The sequence below is a fragment of the Pistacia vera genome, unplaced genomic scaffold (genome assembly GCF_008641045.1).
Source record: "Pistacia vera cultivar Batoury unplaced genomic scaffold, PisVer_v2 Contig153, whole genome shotgun sequence".
NCBI lineage: Eukaryota > Viridiplantae > Streptophyta > Magnoliopsida > Sapindales > Anacardiaceae > Pistacia > Pistacia vera.
This window is the reverse complement of record NW_022195608.1, coordinates 383938-400401: the sequence shown is the minus strand read 5'-3', so window position 1 is coordinate 400401 and position 16464 is coordinate 383938. Positions and strand designations below refer to the sequence as shown.

The 16464-nt window shown below is 38.4% G+C and overlaps 1 non-coding gene across 1 annotated transcript; it reads left to right on the top strand.

Annotated features, from left to right (window-relative positions):
• Positions 1-14746: 14746 nt before the first annotated feature.
• On the top strand, positions 14747-14853 carry LOC116124598. Its single transcript, XR_004127231.1, has one exon. It is a non-coding gene; the product is annotated as a small nucleolar RNA R71 (small nucleolar RNA).
• Positions 14854-16464: the final 1611 nt, after the last annotated feature.

Here is a 16464-nt window from a genome sequence, read left to right as displayed (position 1 = left end):
TGGCTACGCAAATTCAAGGAAAAGTTCAGAAGATGGAGGGAGAGGTGTGGTGTGTCTATGTGTGTTAAACCCTAATCTGCTCTACCTCTCTCCATATCCATTCGAATTTTAATTCTCCTCAATCTCCTAAAATATTCTAAAATCCTAAAAAACCTTTATCCTATCTGAGTAATTGAAATAAATAAAGTCTTAATACAAATAGGAAAGTGGTGTTTCCAGCTGTAATTTGCTTGCAATAGTCTTCAAAACTTCTTGTAAAATCTGCCTATTTGAATTGGCTGACAAGGCGAATGTTCCAGAACGTCCCAAGCAGGTTCATTAACTTCAAGCTCGATTACAACCTTGATGCAGCGATTATATCTCCAAACTCAAAACATGAAAGTTGTAATATCGTTCTTAGAGTTCCACGGATTTTGAATTATCTCAATCGGAGCTCGGGTGAGAGATTCTGCCGATTACGAAGCAATGTCAAAACTGTCCGAATTCACTTAATTAGTTTCCGTTATGCATTAACGCCTCCATTTGCATCTTAATCAAAATAGAATAATAATGAGTACTTTTAGGCAGAAAATAAGTATAAAAGATGGGACTTACGGGGGGGTAAATATGACATTTTGCATTCCTCATCAAATTCCCCCACACTTAGCTTTTTGCACATCCTCGGGCAAACTAATTCAACAAACACTACACTCAGTCATATCAAGAACACCATCATGATGCATAAGCAACATATTTAATCCATGTATATTCATACCTAACTTAGGAACAGCAAAATAAAATAAACGTAGATTAATGACATTCATCTCCTTCATCATTTTCCACAATTACTCTCAATCAGTCATGCAACACAGGAACTACATCACACACCAATTCATGTCAACTCCCCTCTCAACTTTCCTCACTATTTCTCTTTACTACTACAAACTGGGTACAACCTAGGTATCTTTTTTTTTTTTTTCTGTTTGAAAAAGAATGCGTGCATTTATGCTCTTCTCATTTCATGGTTGTGTTTATGAGTGGTGCTTTTACCTCCATCTCGACTCACCACTACCTTTCTTTTCTTTTTCCTATTTTGCTTAAACCCAAATTTCCGGACTAGCTTAAGAGAAACATTTTTTTTTTTTTCCTTTTAAGGGTTTTTATACACTCCTCAATCATACTTCGTCACCAAGTTCACCACAACTTATCAAGACATATCGTTCAAACACAAAGATTCAAATTTGATTAACGCTATTTTATGAAAATTGCTACCATCCTAAGTCAAGGAACCTGCTCATAATAAAGTCAAGTTACTATTCATGCTCACTACGTTCAAAGAATGACTTAAAGCTTATACCTCCTAAGCCAAAAACTATTTTTTTTTTTTTTTTAACAATTAAAACCCAACCTCAAATCCCCTCCCCCACACTTAAACTGACCATTGTCCCCAATGTAAGATGAAATGCACAAGAAAAGGAAAAAATAACCAAAATTTAAAATGCGAGAATAAGAAAACAACTCCCCTTGGTTGCCTCCCAAGCAGCGCCTTTGTTTATTGTCCGTTGGCTCGACTCAAGATGTCTTCTCTCATTCTAATAAGTCGATCCTCAAGGTCCAATCCTGCCACATTTTTCTTCTTGGAGACCTTCATAGAAGTCTTAATTATGGCCATTCACCTTGAACACCTTGGAAGTGTCTAAACTTTGAATTTCAACTGCACCATGAGGAAAAACATTAGTAACACAAAAGGTCCAATCAACGAGAAGTACTTTACCCGAACAAACAAGCCGCGATTGGTATAGAGGACTTTTTGACCACTTTAAACTCCTTCCTAGAGATCATCTGTCATGAAAAGCCTTCGTCTTTTCCTTGGAATCCTGCCATGCTCATAGGCATTATTGCGAATTTCCCTCTAACTCCTGTAGTTGCAACTTCCTATGTTCTCCACTTTCATCCATCTTTTGTTAAAACTCTTGATTGCCAATACCTTGTGTTTCTAACTCAACTGAGATGGCATACTTTTCCCAAACACCAAACGAAAAGGTGACATACCAATAGGCATCTTATATGCAGTCCTATCGCCCCACAAGGCATCATCCAAACGCAAACTCCAGTCTTTTCTCTTGGATTGACCGTCTTCTCAATGATGGACTTGATCTCGTCGATTTGACACTTCTTCTGCTTGTCCACTAGTTTGCGGATGATAGCAATAGATACCTTGTGGTCACATGATAACTTTTTCAGCAAAGCTCCACAATTCGATTGCAAAAGTGAGTGTCTCGATCACTTATTAGAGCTCTTGAATTCCAAACCTACAGAATTTTAGACTTGATAAGATTTTGCAACAACTTTAGAATCATCAGTCCTAGTGGCTTTAGCTTCCACCCATTTCGAGACATAATCAACAGCAAGAAAAATATAAACATAACCAAAAGATACAGGGAACGGTCCCATGAAATCGATGCCCCAAACATAAAAAATTTCGCAAAATAGAATGGGGGTTTGTGGCATCTCATTCTTTTGGGATATATTACCTGTCCTTTGACAATTATCGCATGACTTACAAAAAGAGTATGAATCTCGAAATAAAGATGGCCAATAGAAACTACATTCTAGCACTTTTCTCGCTGTCCTCTTAGCTCCAAAGTGACCTCCACATGCATAAGAATGACAAAAGTTGAGAATGGAAATAATTTCATTTTCATGAAGGCACCTTCTTATTACTTGATTTGCACAATGCTTCCATAAGTAGGGGCCATCCCACACATAGTATTTGGCATCACTCTTCATCTTATCTCTTTGAGCCCTAGACAAACCAGGAGGAAAAATGTTAGTAACCAAATAATTTACAAGATTTGCATACCAAGGTAATGTCACACTCGTGGAGAACAATTGCTCGTCAGGGAACGTTTCTTGCAAATGAAGTTCATCCTCCACATGAGCTAGACGACTCAAATGATCTGCGACACTATTTTGTGTCCCTCTTTTGTCTTTGATCCCCAAATCGAATTCACTCAAGAGAAGTATCCACCTTATTAATCTCGGTTTTGCCTCTTTCTTTGTCATCAAATAACGCAAAGCTGTATGATCAGAAAAAACAATAATTTTAGTACCAAGCAAATAAGATCGAAACTTTTCTAAAGCAAAAACAACAGCTAAAAGTTCTTTCTCAGTAGTGGAATAGTTTCTCTGGGCATCATTCAAAATCCTGGAAGCATAATAAATGGCTTGAGATGCTTTTCCAATCCTTTGATCCAAAACAGCGCTTACTGCATAATCACTTGCGTCGCACATTATCTCGAAAGGAACGTTCCAGTCAGGGGGCTAGATAATTGTGGTAGAAGTCAGCAGTTCCTTCCGCTTGTCAAACGCCTCTTTACCTGCCTCATCGAGCTCAAAAACCACATCCTTTTGCAACAACTTACATAAGGGTAATGCTATTTTGCAGAAGTCCTTGATGAATCTTCGGTAAAAACCTGTATGTCCAAGAAAAGAACAAACTTCCCGCACAGTAGTGGGGTAAGGTAAAGATTGAATAATGTTAACTTTGGCTTTATCTACCTCAATTCCCCTAGATGAAACAACATGACCCAAAATTAGACCTTGGTTAACCATAAAATGACATTTTTCAGAATTTAACACAAGGTTAGTTTCTATGCATCTTTGAAGAACAAGTGTAAGGTTATGCAAACAATTATCAAAAGAGTTTCCATAAACTGTGAAATCGTCCATAAAAACTTCTATGATATGCTCAACATAATCTGAAGATATGCTCAACATAATCTGAAGATATGCTAACCATACACCTCTGGAAAGTGGCTGGGGCATTGCAAAGGCCAAAGGGCATGCGACGATATGCAAAAGTTCCAAATGGGTATGTAAAAGTCGTCTTCTCTTGATCCTCTGGAGCAATCATAATCTGAAAATAACTTGAATAACCATCAAGGAAACAATAGTAAGAATGACCAGCTAACGTTTCAAGCATTTGATCAATAAAAGGCACAGGAAAGTGGTCCTTGCGGGTTACAGCATTTAATTTTCTGTAATCTATACAAACCCGCCACTCATTCTAAACATGGGTAGGAACTAACTCATCATTCTGATTTTTCACAACTATTATTCTGGTCTTTTTTGGAACCACTTGAACAGGGCTAACCCCATTGCTATCTAAAATAGGATAAATCACTCCAACTTCAAGAAGTTTGAGGATCTCCTTCTTCATAACATCCATCATGGGCGGGTTCAATCTTCTTTGCGGTTGACGAAAAGGTTTTGCTCCTTCTTCAAGCAAGATACGATGCATGCATGTAGACGGGCTAATTCCTTTAATATCTGCAATTTTCCAACCAATAGCCGTCTTATGCTCTTTAAGGACTTGCACAAGCTTCTCTTCTTGAGATGCACTAAGTTTGCTGGAAATGATCACTGGTAACGTTCCTCCATCTCCAAGGAACACGTACTTGAGGTAACTAGGGAGAGGCTTCAAATCTGGAATGGGAGCCTGCAAAACAGAAGGTCAAGGCCTCTCGTTAGAAATTGNCACAATCTCCACAAAAGCATCATCAACAACACTTCACAAAAATATCACAATCTCCACAAAAGCATCATCAACAACACTTCACAAAAATAAAAAATCAAATCAACACTCCCCAACTTAAAATGTCATTGTCCTCAATGACCCACAACTACAAACATCCTCCCCAACTTAGCATCAAATGATCTCAAATGACAATATGATCAATAACATTAAAATCCTTTAACATATTTGAGAACAAGAAATCTAACAATAACAGCATATAAGGTGGAGAGATACAACCTGAGGAACAATGGTAGGGTTGTCACCAATGGAGTTTGTGGAGCATGCGTAAGCGTAGCCTTGGACTAGTTAATGAGTTTCCAAACATGGCAATCCCTACAAAGACAAAAACAACAAAAACATAAAAGCAGTAAAAACATATTTACAAAGGTGGGTTGCCTCCCACAAGCGCTAAGTTTAAAGTCTTCAGCCAGACTCAGTACACTAAAATGGCTAATGTGGTTCCAAGAAAGAACACTCCTCAATCACCTCTCCATTAGTAATGCCATCGACATAAGGTTTAAGTCTTAGGCCATTAACCTTAAAAACTTGTCCTGTTTTTGGGTTTTGGATTTCAACAGCTCCGTGAAGGAAAACATTAAGAACAATAAAATGGTCATCCCATCGTGACTGAAGCTTCCCCGGAAAGAGGCGAAGCTTAGAGTTAAAGAGCCACACTTTTTGATTAGGAGAGAATGACTTCATAACAATGTGTTTATTGTGAAAAGCCTTAGTCTTCTCTTTAGAGTTGCGAGAGTTCTCATAAGCTTCGTGTCTTAGCTTATCTAACTTCGAAAGTTGGAGTTTCCTATGGTCACTGGCCATGGTCATATCAAAATTGAATTTCCTTGTGGCCCAATATGTTAGTAAATGATCCATATACGCAGCAGAAACAAAAAAAATATAATACAAGGATCGTTTACATGAGCCAAGATCAAGGGTATAATTTTACAATTTATATTAAAGTAAAATCTACACAAAAGGTTAATCAAGAGTTTAGAATAACATACATACGTTTGGAGGCTCCTCCAAAATAGTCTTTGTACGTATTTGTTACCGACCCAAGCGTAGGATCGAACTTATGAAGTCCACACGAAGACAATCACAAAGAACCAAAGAGGGATTTGCTAGATCCTCTTTGGCTTTAAGATTAAAGAAGAATGAAATCAAAATGAATTGATTTTAGGCAAAATGGGTTTCTTCCATGGGAGAGAAATGGGGCTGCTGTGTATTTGGTTTTACAATGAAAAATGAGCTAATGAATTAATTGTTCCATTTTACAAATAAACATTTTCTTTTATAGTAAAACTTTAATGCACTAGTCCCTTATGGAATAGGCTTGGGCTCCAACCCAAACACCCCATGTTACCAAACACTCCCTCATTAGATATTTTATTTATTTCATCATTATTCAATAAATCAGTAATATATATTTAACTTATCTTAACAGTTAACAATAATGATGATTTAATGACATAATGTGAATTACATATTTAATACGTTATTCACTTATTTAATTTTTTAATAAATATAAGGCTACGACCTTCAGCAAATTTAATTGCACTGTGAAATTACCAAATACTCTTTCCCTTAAAAAGATGAAAACACCCTTTCTTTTCTTGGATCTTAAATTAGCTTCTATGTGTGTGACCCATAGGTCCTCATCATACCGGTAGTGTATATATCGCGATTAACACACAATAATCGTCTACATAACCATAGACCAGATTGGCCCCTAGCAAGGCATCATGGCCCCCATAATTCGATTCAGCAAATAGCTACCTGTAACGATTAGGCTTACCATACAATTCGATCTTTCATCATACGTATCCGACGAGATAGAAGCGCATAGAATAGTGTCAACCTTGGGTTACTCTCGATATTATGGATTCAGTTTCTAACAATGACCGTATTATAAAACTGGATAGAGCAACAACTCAATCCCAACTGTGGCACAGTTTTAGTGTCATGCCAGTATGAATTGCGCCGTGAGATAACTTCTCCGTCCTGGAGGATGAATCCTCGGTCAAGCCACCATGTCTGATACACTCCTTGAGCAGCCAATCACCAATATTGTAACTCTGAATAGAATTGCGTTAGTTGTGTCAGCTACACCAATCGGTGCATAAGCGTCCTGTGATCTCAAGTCTAAGATACACATGTACACCCCCATTCGTTAGAGGATTTTTCATAGACACGTGGGTGTACCATCCATATGGAATCCTCTAGTGGGTCAGTCCAGTGAACTTGCTGCGTGTATCCGCCTTAACAAGCACATATGGTGACCAGGTTGTCACCAACAAGCTTGACAAGTGAGATCAGTCATTGCCTTTCGAAAGGTCGTTCAACACTATGATAGCCTTACCGTATTATCTGTGCCCTTACTTCAGAATAATACTAGGGGTACACAGTTTCTAGAATGGCACCATATGTGCTCTAGGATTCTCACTATCAAGATTTTGAAACACTTGATACCCTCGTCACGCGTTTTACCATTCTAAGACGACATATATCAATACATATTGCAATAATATGATTTAAGCGATATAGAATAAAATGCCTTTTTATTGATTAAGAACATTATTACAAAGAGAGTCAATTCTACATATTGATGGCTCTAAGGCATCTACTCTAACAATCTCACCACTTCACTGTAGCCAATCATTCAGTATTAATACCAAATGATCGCCAAGTGTGTGTCATGCTTCGGCTGCGACAGAGGCTTTGTCAGTGGATCTGCGAGATTGTCGTCAGTAGCACTTTACTAATCGGCAGTCTTTCCTCTCAACTATCTCTCTGATGAGGATGGAATCCTCTGAGTATGTGTCTGGATTTCTGATGAGACTGTGGTTCCCTGGCTTGAACAATTGCCATTGTTGTCACATAGATGTCTATAAGATCACAATCGTGGGAACACACCAAGTTCAGTAACGAACTTCTTAATCCAGACTGCCTCTTGGCGGCATCTGACAATGCAATATACTCGGCCTCCATGTAGAGTTTCGCTACAAGCTTTGCTTGGAGCATTTCCTTCCAGCTCATTGCACGCCATGAGGACAAATACAAACCCCAATATGCGATCGATAATACATCTTTGTCCTTTTGGAACTAGCACCTGATCCTCTTACAGTGAGCCATCTGTCCCCTCCTAAACAAGACACCTATTGGCGTGCTGTGTAGGCCACCGACATTAAACCTCTAAATATACGTAGTAGTTGTGAGTAGGGACGTCACACGAAGTAAGTGTCTCTAGGGATGTTAATGTAACAGTGAACAAGGCTGGGTTTTGAGTAAAACAAAATAACTTGCAGGAAACAAAACAAATTCAAATTACTATCGAAATCAATCAAATAACGAAACTTGGTCTAGTCAACATCCACCATCGAATCTTACAATTGATCATCGATACAAAATAAATCAATTCATACCCTGAATATTCCCGTTGGAACTATTTTCCTATCTTCCTTAGTTTGTAATTAATTAAGAAACAAGCAATCTAATTAACTTACTACTAAACACCCTAGACAAGCGCAAAGATTTAACTCAGTGGCAGCCTTAAGAACCTAGAGAGATCGATGAGCTAAAACAACACAACTCAAGCGGTTGGAATTTTATTCAGTCAAATTCTCTTAGATTATAATTCCGACGCAGCAAATCTAAACCCTAATTACTCCACAAGTTAGAGGGTCAAACACTTACGATTTGATATTAACTTAGCAGTAGATTGCAAAAATTAACAACTAGTAGGCCTCCTAGTAATAAGCAACAATCATGAAAATAGCACAAAAAGAACATTCCAATACTCAAACATAATTGACCACAAGAAAAAAAACCAATTGTCTCACAGTTTATTGATTCTGAGGTCTTGTTTCCTTCGACCAAGTTATAAAAATTAGCCACTCATGGGCATAACAAAATCAAAGGAAAATTCACGAAGAGGAGAGGGAGAGGTGTGGTGTCTTGTTAAACACCTAATCTGCTCTACTCTCCATTTAAATCCATCAATTTTAATCCCTCAATCTCCTAAAAATTCTAAATCCTAAAATAACTTATCCTAATCTGAGTAATTGAAAATAAATAACGAGTCTAATACAATAGGAATGGTGTGTTTCCAGCTGTAATTTCGTTGCATGTCTTCAAAACTGTCGCTAAAAATGACTATGATGCATGACACGAATGTCCAGAACGTCAGCATGCAGGTGCTAACTTAAAGCCGATTACAACCTTGATGCAGACGATTATTCTCCAATCAAACATAAAGTTGTAGATATAGTTCTTAGAGTTCCAAGCATTTTGAATTATCTCAATCGGAGCCGGTGATGAGAGTTTATGCCCAGATTACGAAGCTGTCAAAACTGTCCGAATTCACTTAATTAGTTCGTGCAATAACGCCTCCATTTGCATCTAAATCCAAAATAATAATAATGAGTCTTTTAGGCAGAAAATAATATAAGATGGATAAGGTGGTAAATAGGACATTTTGCTTCCATCAAATTCCCCACATTAGTTTTGCACTCCTCGGGCAAACTAATGCAAACAAACATACACTCAAGTCATATCAAGAAACACCACATGATGCATAAGCAACAATATTAATCCATGTATATTCTACCTAACTTAGGAAGCAGCAAATAAAAAAAGTAGAGTGTAATGACATTCATCTCCTTCATCATTTCCACATTACTCTCAATCAGTCAATGCAAAAGGGAACTAATCAAACCATTCAGTACAACTCCCCTCTCAACTTTTCCTCAACTTTTCTCTTTATACTAAAATGGGTAGCAAACTAGGGATTTTTTTTTTTTTTCTTTTGAAAAGAATGAGTGCATTTTATGCTCTATCTCATGCATGGTTGTGTTTATGAGTGAGTGCGTTTTATATCCTCTGACCTCACCACATACCTTTCTTTTCTTTTCCTATTTGCTTAAACCCAAATTTGGACTAGCTTAAGAGAAACAATTTTTTTTTTCTTTAAGGGTGTTATACACTCCTCAATCATACTTCGTCACCAAGTTCACACAACTTATCAAGACATATGTTTCAACAACAAAGATTCAAATTTGATTAACTCATTTTATGAACTATTGCTAACATCCTAAGTCAGGAACATGCTCAAAAAAAGTCAAGTTACTATTTCATGCCACTAGACGTTCAAAGACATGACTCAAAGGTATACCTTCCTAAAGCCAAAAAACTATTTTTTTTTTTTACATAAAACAACCTAAATCCCTCCCCCACACTTAAATGACATTGTCCCCATGTAATGAAAGCAACGAAAGGAAAAAAAATAACCAAATTAAAATGCGAGAATAAGAAAACAAACCCCCTTAGGTTGCCTCCAAGCGCGCTTTGTTTATGTCGTTGGCTGACTCAGGCTGTCTTTTCAATCTGAATAAGTCGATCCTAAGGTCCAATCCTGCCACAATTTTCTTCTTGGAGGACCTTCATAGAAAGTCTTAAGTCTATGGCCATGCCCTTGAACACTTTGGAAGTTGCTAAACTTTGAATTTCACTGCACCATGAGGAACAATTCGTACAACAAAGGTCCAATCCAACGAGAACGTAATTTACACCGGAAACAAACGAAGCCGCGTGGCTATAGAGAGATTTTTTGACAACTTTAAACTCCTTCCTAGAGATCATCTTGTCATGAAAAGCTTCGGCCTTTTCCTTGTAAATCCTGATTCTCATAGGAATTATTGCGAATTTCCCTCTAACTCCTGTAGTTGCAAACTTCCTATGTTCTCCTTGCATCCATCTTATGTTACAACTCTTGATTGCCCAATAAGCCTTGTGTTCTAACTCAACTAGGAGATGGCATACGTTCCCAAACACCAACGAAAAAGGTGACCTACCAATAGGCATCGTATAGCAGTCCATACGCCCACAAGGCACTCGTCCAAACGCAAACTCCACTTCCTTTTCTACTTGGATGACCGTCTTCTCAATGAGACTTGATCTCTCGTTTTGACACTTTGCTTGTCCCACTAGTTGCGGATGATAGGCATAGAACCTTGGGTCACATGTAATACTTTTCAGCAAAGCCCTCCAATGCGATTGCACAAAAGTTGTGCGATGCACTCTATTAAGCTCTTGGAATTCCAAACCTACAGAATATGTTAGACTTGATAGCATTGCAACAACTTAGAATCATCAGTCCTAGTGGCTTTGCTTCCACCCATTTCGAGACATAATCAACACAAGAAAAATAATATAACATAACCAAAAGATACAGGAACTAGGGTCCCTGAAATCGATGCCAAAACATAAAAAATTTCGCAAAATAGAATGGGGGTTTGGGGCATCTCATTCTTTTGGGATATATTACCTGTCCTTGACAATTATCGCATGACTACAAAAATAGTATGAATCTCGAATAAGATGGCCAATAGAAACTATCATTCTAGCACTTTTCTCGACTGTCCCTCTAGCGCCAAAGTGACCTGCCACATGCAAGTAATACAAACGTTGAGAATGGAAAAAATTTCATTTTCATGGAAGCACCCTTCTTATTACTTGATTTGACACCATGACTTCCATAAAGTTAGGGGCCACTCCACACTATATTGGCATCACTATTCATCTTATCTCTTGACCCTAGACAAACCCAGGAGGGAAAAATGTAGATACCAAATAATGTTACAAGACTTTTGACTACCCATGGTAATGTCTCACACTCGTGGAGACCAATTGTGTCAGGGATATTCTTGTAAATGAAAGTTACTCCTCCACATGACTAGACGAACGCTCAAATGATCTGCGACACTATTTTGTGTCCCTCTTTTGGTCTTGATCCCCTAAAAGACGAATTCACTCAAGAGAGTATCCACTTATAATCCAATCGGTTTTGCCTCTTTCTTTGTCAGCAAATAACGCAAAGCTGTGTATGATCAGAAAAAACAATAATTTTATTCGTACCACGCAAACTACAGATCGAACCTTTTCTAAAAAGCAAAAACAACAGCGAAAGTTCTCTTCTCATCGTAGTGGAATAGTCTACTGGGCATCATTCAAAATCCTGGGAGCATAATATTGGCTTGAGATGCTTTCCAATCCTTTGTATCCAAAACAGCGCTTCATGGGCATATCACTTGCGTCGCACAATGCTCTTAAAGGAACGTCCAATTAGGGCGGCCTAGATAATGGTGGGTAGAAGTCAGCAGTTCCTTTCAGGTGTCAAAAAACAGGCCTCTTACCTGCCTCACGAGCTCAAAAACCACATCCTTTTGCAACAACTTACATAAGCGGGTAATGCTATTTGTGCAGAAGTCCTTGGCTGAATGACTTCGTGTACAAAAGACAACTTGTATGTCCGCAGAAAAGAAACAACTTCCGCACAGTAGGTGGGGTAAGGTAAAGATTGAGTAACTTGGTATCTACAAGTCCCCTAATGAACCACCATGACAAATTAGACTCTTTCACACATACATGCTATTTCGATTTAGAAGATAAAACATAGAAAGCCCAATTAGACAATTGTACTTAAAATGCAATCAGAATAAGAATCAAGGTCAGCAATTTGAAGAACAAGTGTAAGGTCAATGCAAACAATTATCAAAAAGTTTCCATAAACTGTGCCACAATCCGATCCCATAAAAACTTCTATGCTAATGCTCAACATAATCTGAAGAATAATAGCTACACATTCCACTCTGGACATGGCTGGGGCATTGCCAAAGGGCCAAAGGCAGTGCGACACTATATGGCAAAGTTCCAATGGGTATGTAAAAGTCCTCTTCTCTTGATCCTTGGGCAATTCTAATGCTCTGAAAATAATTGAATTAACCATCACTGAAAAAAACCAAGTAAGATGTCCCAGCTCGTTTCAAGCTTTGCATCAATAAAGGACACGGAAAGATGGTCCTATGCGGGTACACATTTAATTTTCTGTAATCGATACAAACCGCCATCAGTTCTAACATGGTTAGAACAATCATCACTTCTGATTGTTTCACACTATTATCTGGTCTTTTTTGGGGAACATTCGAACAGGGCCTAACCCCATTGCTATCTAAAATCGGATTAAATCACTCATATCTAAGAAGTTTTGAGGATCTCCTTCTTCATAACAATCCAGCTCATAGCTGGGTCAATTTCTTTGCGGATTGACGAAAAAGGTTTTTGCTCCTCTTCCAGCAGATAACGATAGCTTGCTGTAGAGGCTAATTGCCTTTAATTCTGCAAAGTTTCAAACCATAAGCCGCTCTTATGCTCTTTAAGGACTTGCACCAAAGCTCTCTTCTTGAGATGCACTAAGTTGCTGAATGAATCACAACTGGATAGTTTCAAACCCACTCCAAGGAACACGTGACTTGAGGTAAACTAGGTGAGAGGCTTCAATCTGGAATGGGAGCCTGCAAAACAAGCGTCAAGGCCTCTCGTTAGAAATTGGTAATGACCATATAGGAAACGTATCCTTGACTGTTTGTAACTCATTGAAAAATCATCAATGCTGCAACAGTTTCCTGCAAACCTCATACTCAGGCAAACTCCTCAGTCTTTTTCTCAAGATATTACTAATGGCCACTTCCATCCAATCTCTCCGATCAAGTCAAAACCCTCATGTGCAAAGAATCAAGTACATCAATATCAGACAATAAACCTGTTATATCGTCTAGTCATGATATTGCATGGCATCATAAAATATTAAAAATTATGCAATTTCACATCAAATTCCATGGTAAGTATGCTCATATGAAATCTATCTTGTTCTTGGATGTTTTAAGAAGCGTCGTCCTAACAAAATAGGAGCAGTTTGATCACCATTTTCCATATCAAGCACATAAAAATCAGTGGGGAAAACTAAGTCATTAACTCGTACCAGAATATCCTCAACTACACCCTTAGGATAGGCATTAGATCTATCAGCTAATTAAATCACAACACCAATTTTATTCAAAGGTCCAAGTTTCAAAGAAGCATATATAAAGTATGGCATTACATTTATAGAAGCTACTAAGTCTATCATGGCCTTCTCAAACCTAGTGCTACTTATCGTACAAGGGATAGTAAACATACATGGATCTTCGCACTTCGCTGGAAGTTTTCTTTGAATCACTGCAGAAACATTTTCTCCTACTCTCACCGTTTCACACCCCCTAAGTTTCTATTTCCTCTTAAGTGTACACAATTCTTTCAAGAATTTAGCATAACGAGGTACTTCTTTAATAGCATCTAAAAGTGAAATATTTACCTTGCATCGACGAAAAGTCTCATATAACTCTTTGTTCTAGTCATCTTTTCTAGATTCTGCTAAAGCTTGAGGAAAAGATGGTACCGGTTTATAATCGGACAGAGGCGGAAACTTACTCTTAGGAACACCATCGTCGTTGGGAACGTTCCTGTCTACAACTATATTTTTCTCCTTCTCTTCCTTCGATGATGCAGGGGCTACCTTTGTTGGAATCTCAACCTCTTTACCACTTCTCAAGATGATCGCACTTGCATTTTCTCTTGGATTGACCACCGTTTGAGAAGGTAATTTTCTCAAACTTTGCGCCTCCAGCTTACTAATTACGATTGCCATCTGTCCCATCTGATTCTCTAAACTTTGAACACTGGCCCTCGTCTCCTATTGAAATCACAAAGTATTAGTAGCAAGAGACTTAACAATATCTTCTAAAGACATACCAGAATTAGAAGTTTGGTCCGGTTGCTGTCTGGGGGGTATGGCTGCTTATACTGTTGGTAATTTGGGCGGTTTTGAGGGTGGGGCTAATTCACTTATGGATTCCCATAGCTAAGATTAGGGTGATCCCTCCATCTCGGGTTATATGTGCTCGAATAGGGATCATACCTCTTTTGCGGTTGTCCAGGAAAACCACCGCTGCATTCACTTGCTCAACAGGCTCCTCTTGAAAAGTTGGGCACATATCAGTTGGATGCCCTTCTACCGAACAAATTCCACAAGCCTTCACTATTTGAATGTTACCTACAACCATTTGACGAACAAGAGAAGTTAGACTCGAGATTTGTTGTTCAAGGGAAGAAATATTTACCTCATTATCACGCCTAGATGAAAGGTCAAGCCTATTGCCAAACTGTTGAGAATTGGCAGCCATATTTGCAATCAAGTTTCTCGCAGCCTCAGGAGTCTTATCCACCAAAGCTCCTCCACTAGTAGCATCAATCATGCTCCTATAAGTGTATAGAAGGCCCTCATAGAAGTATTGGATCAGTAGTTGCTCACTAATTTGATGATGGGGGAAGCTTGCACATAATTTCTTAAAACGTTCCCAGTATTCATATAGAGACTCTCCATTGTGCTGCCTTACACCACAAATTTCTTTTCGAATGTTGGCCGCCCTCGAAGCTAGGAAATATTTCTCCAAAAACAATTTCTTCATCTCGTTCCATGTGGTTATCGTCCCGGAGGGTAGATAATAGAGCCAATCCTTAGCCGAATCCTTCAAAGATAATGGAAATGCTCTTAATTTAATTTGCTCTTTTGTTACCTCTGTAGGTTTCATACTCGTGCAAACCACATGAAGCTCTTTTAAATGCTTGTGAGGATCTTCACCTGCAAGGCCATGAAAAGTGGGCAAGAGATGTATTAGTCTAGATTTTAATTCAAAAGTAGTAGCAGCATCTAAAACAGGAAACATTATGCATAAAGGTGCTTTATTCAAATTAGGGGCAGCAAGCTCTTTCAAACTTCGATTTCGAGCCATGACTTCCTCCTCTTCTAAATCAGAGTTGCTAGCAAATTGGGAATCAAAAACCAAATTGCTTTCCTCAGAATTTCTCCGAGCTTCCTTCTTTAACCTGCGCAAAGTGCTCTCTATTTCCAGGTCGAATGTTAAATCACCAAGATGAGAGGACTTGGTCATAAAACAAAAAACCTCATAAAAAATTAGAATAAATGACAAATAATGAAAACTAACTAGAAAATAAAAAAAAATAAAAAAAAATAATATAATTTTCTTTTTTATGACAGAAACACAAAAATGCCAAAACCCCTATCAAAACATTGTTTTCTGGCCTCAAGAGGGTGGGGCTAGAAACTCTAGTCTTGCTCAGAATTTCGTTTTCTTCGAAACGGGTACTCGCAACACTCCTAATTCAACCAAAATTTTTCTTATGAATAATACNACATGGCCCAACTAAAACCAATTTCCTCGAGCCTAGAGGAATCGGTGGGTCACCTAGGGGTCCTGTAATAAACATCTTGAGTCTTCAAGTATGGTTGCCTTGACCTTTGCTCTGTTTTCAAGTACATTACAAAAAATATCATTCTAAATTTACAATAAAATAATTATACAAATTCTTTACATCAATAAATTTAGAAACCTCGATTTACATTCGAGGGGAATGAGATGAGAAGAGAATGTACATCGAGAAGAGGAGAAAGGTAGGACACGCAGGCCCTATTTAATAAATTATACAACCATACATACCCAAAATATTTTAAAACATTCACCCTTAGGTCTAAGGCTCATGTACCGGGCACCATGCAATATACAAACAATTACATAGCATACATTTCAAAAACAATCAATTTTGAAATTTGTGAGTTAATTACAATTTATCCGCTGACAATTTATAGATCTGTAATTTGGTCTAAAAGTTTTGAAACTTTACATTCTGGCCCCTGTGCACTCGGAAGGGCACTCGCTGCGACGATGACTTAAATCGCCACAGCGTGTTGATTACTTGACATTCATGCTCAACGTACATTCTCCGTGGCTATCGCCGCGACGATTTGGTACAGCATTCGTCCTGAGGACGATCACCGTGGCGATGGGTTATATCGCCATGGCGAGCGCTATTGCAAACAGCGTTAGTCCTAAGGACGATAGTTGCGGCAATGGTTTATATCACCGCGGCGAGCGTTGGTTTTGTCACCAGCGCCAGGGTGAACAATACTCGTTGCGGCGATGGGTTATATCGCCAAGGCGAGCATACACAGA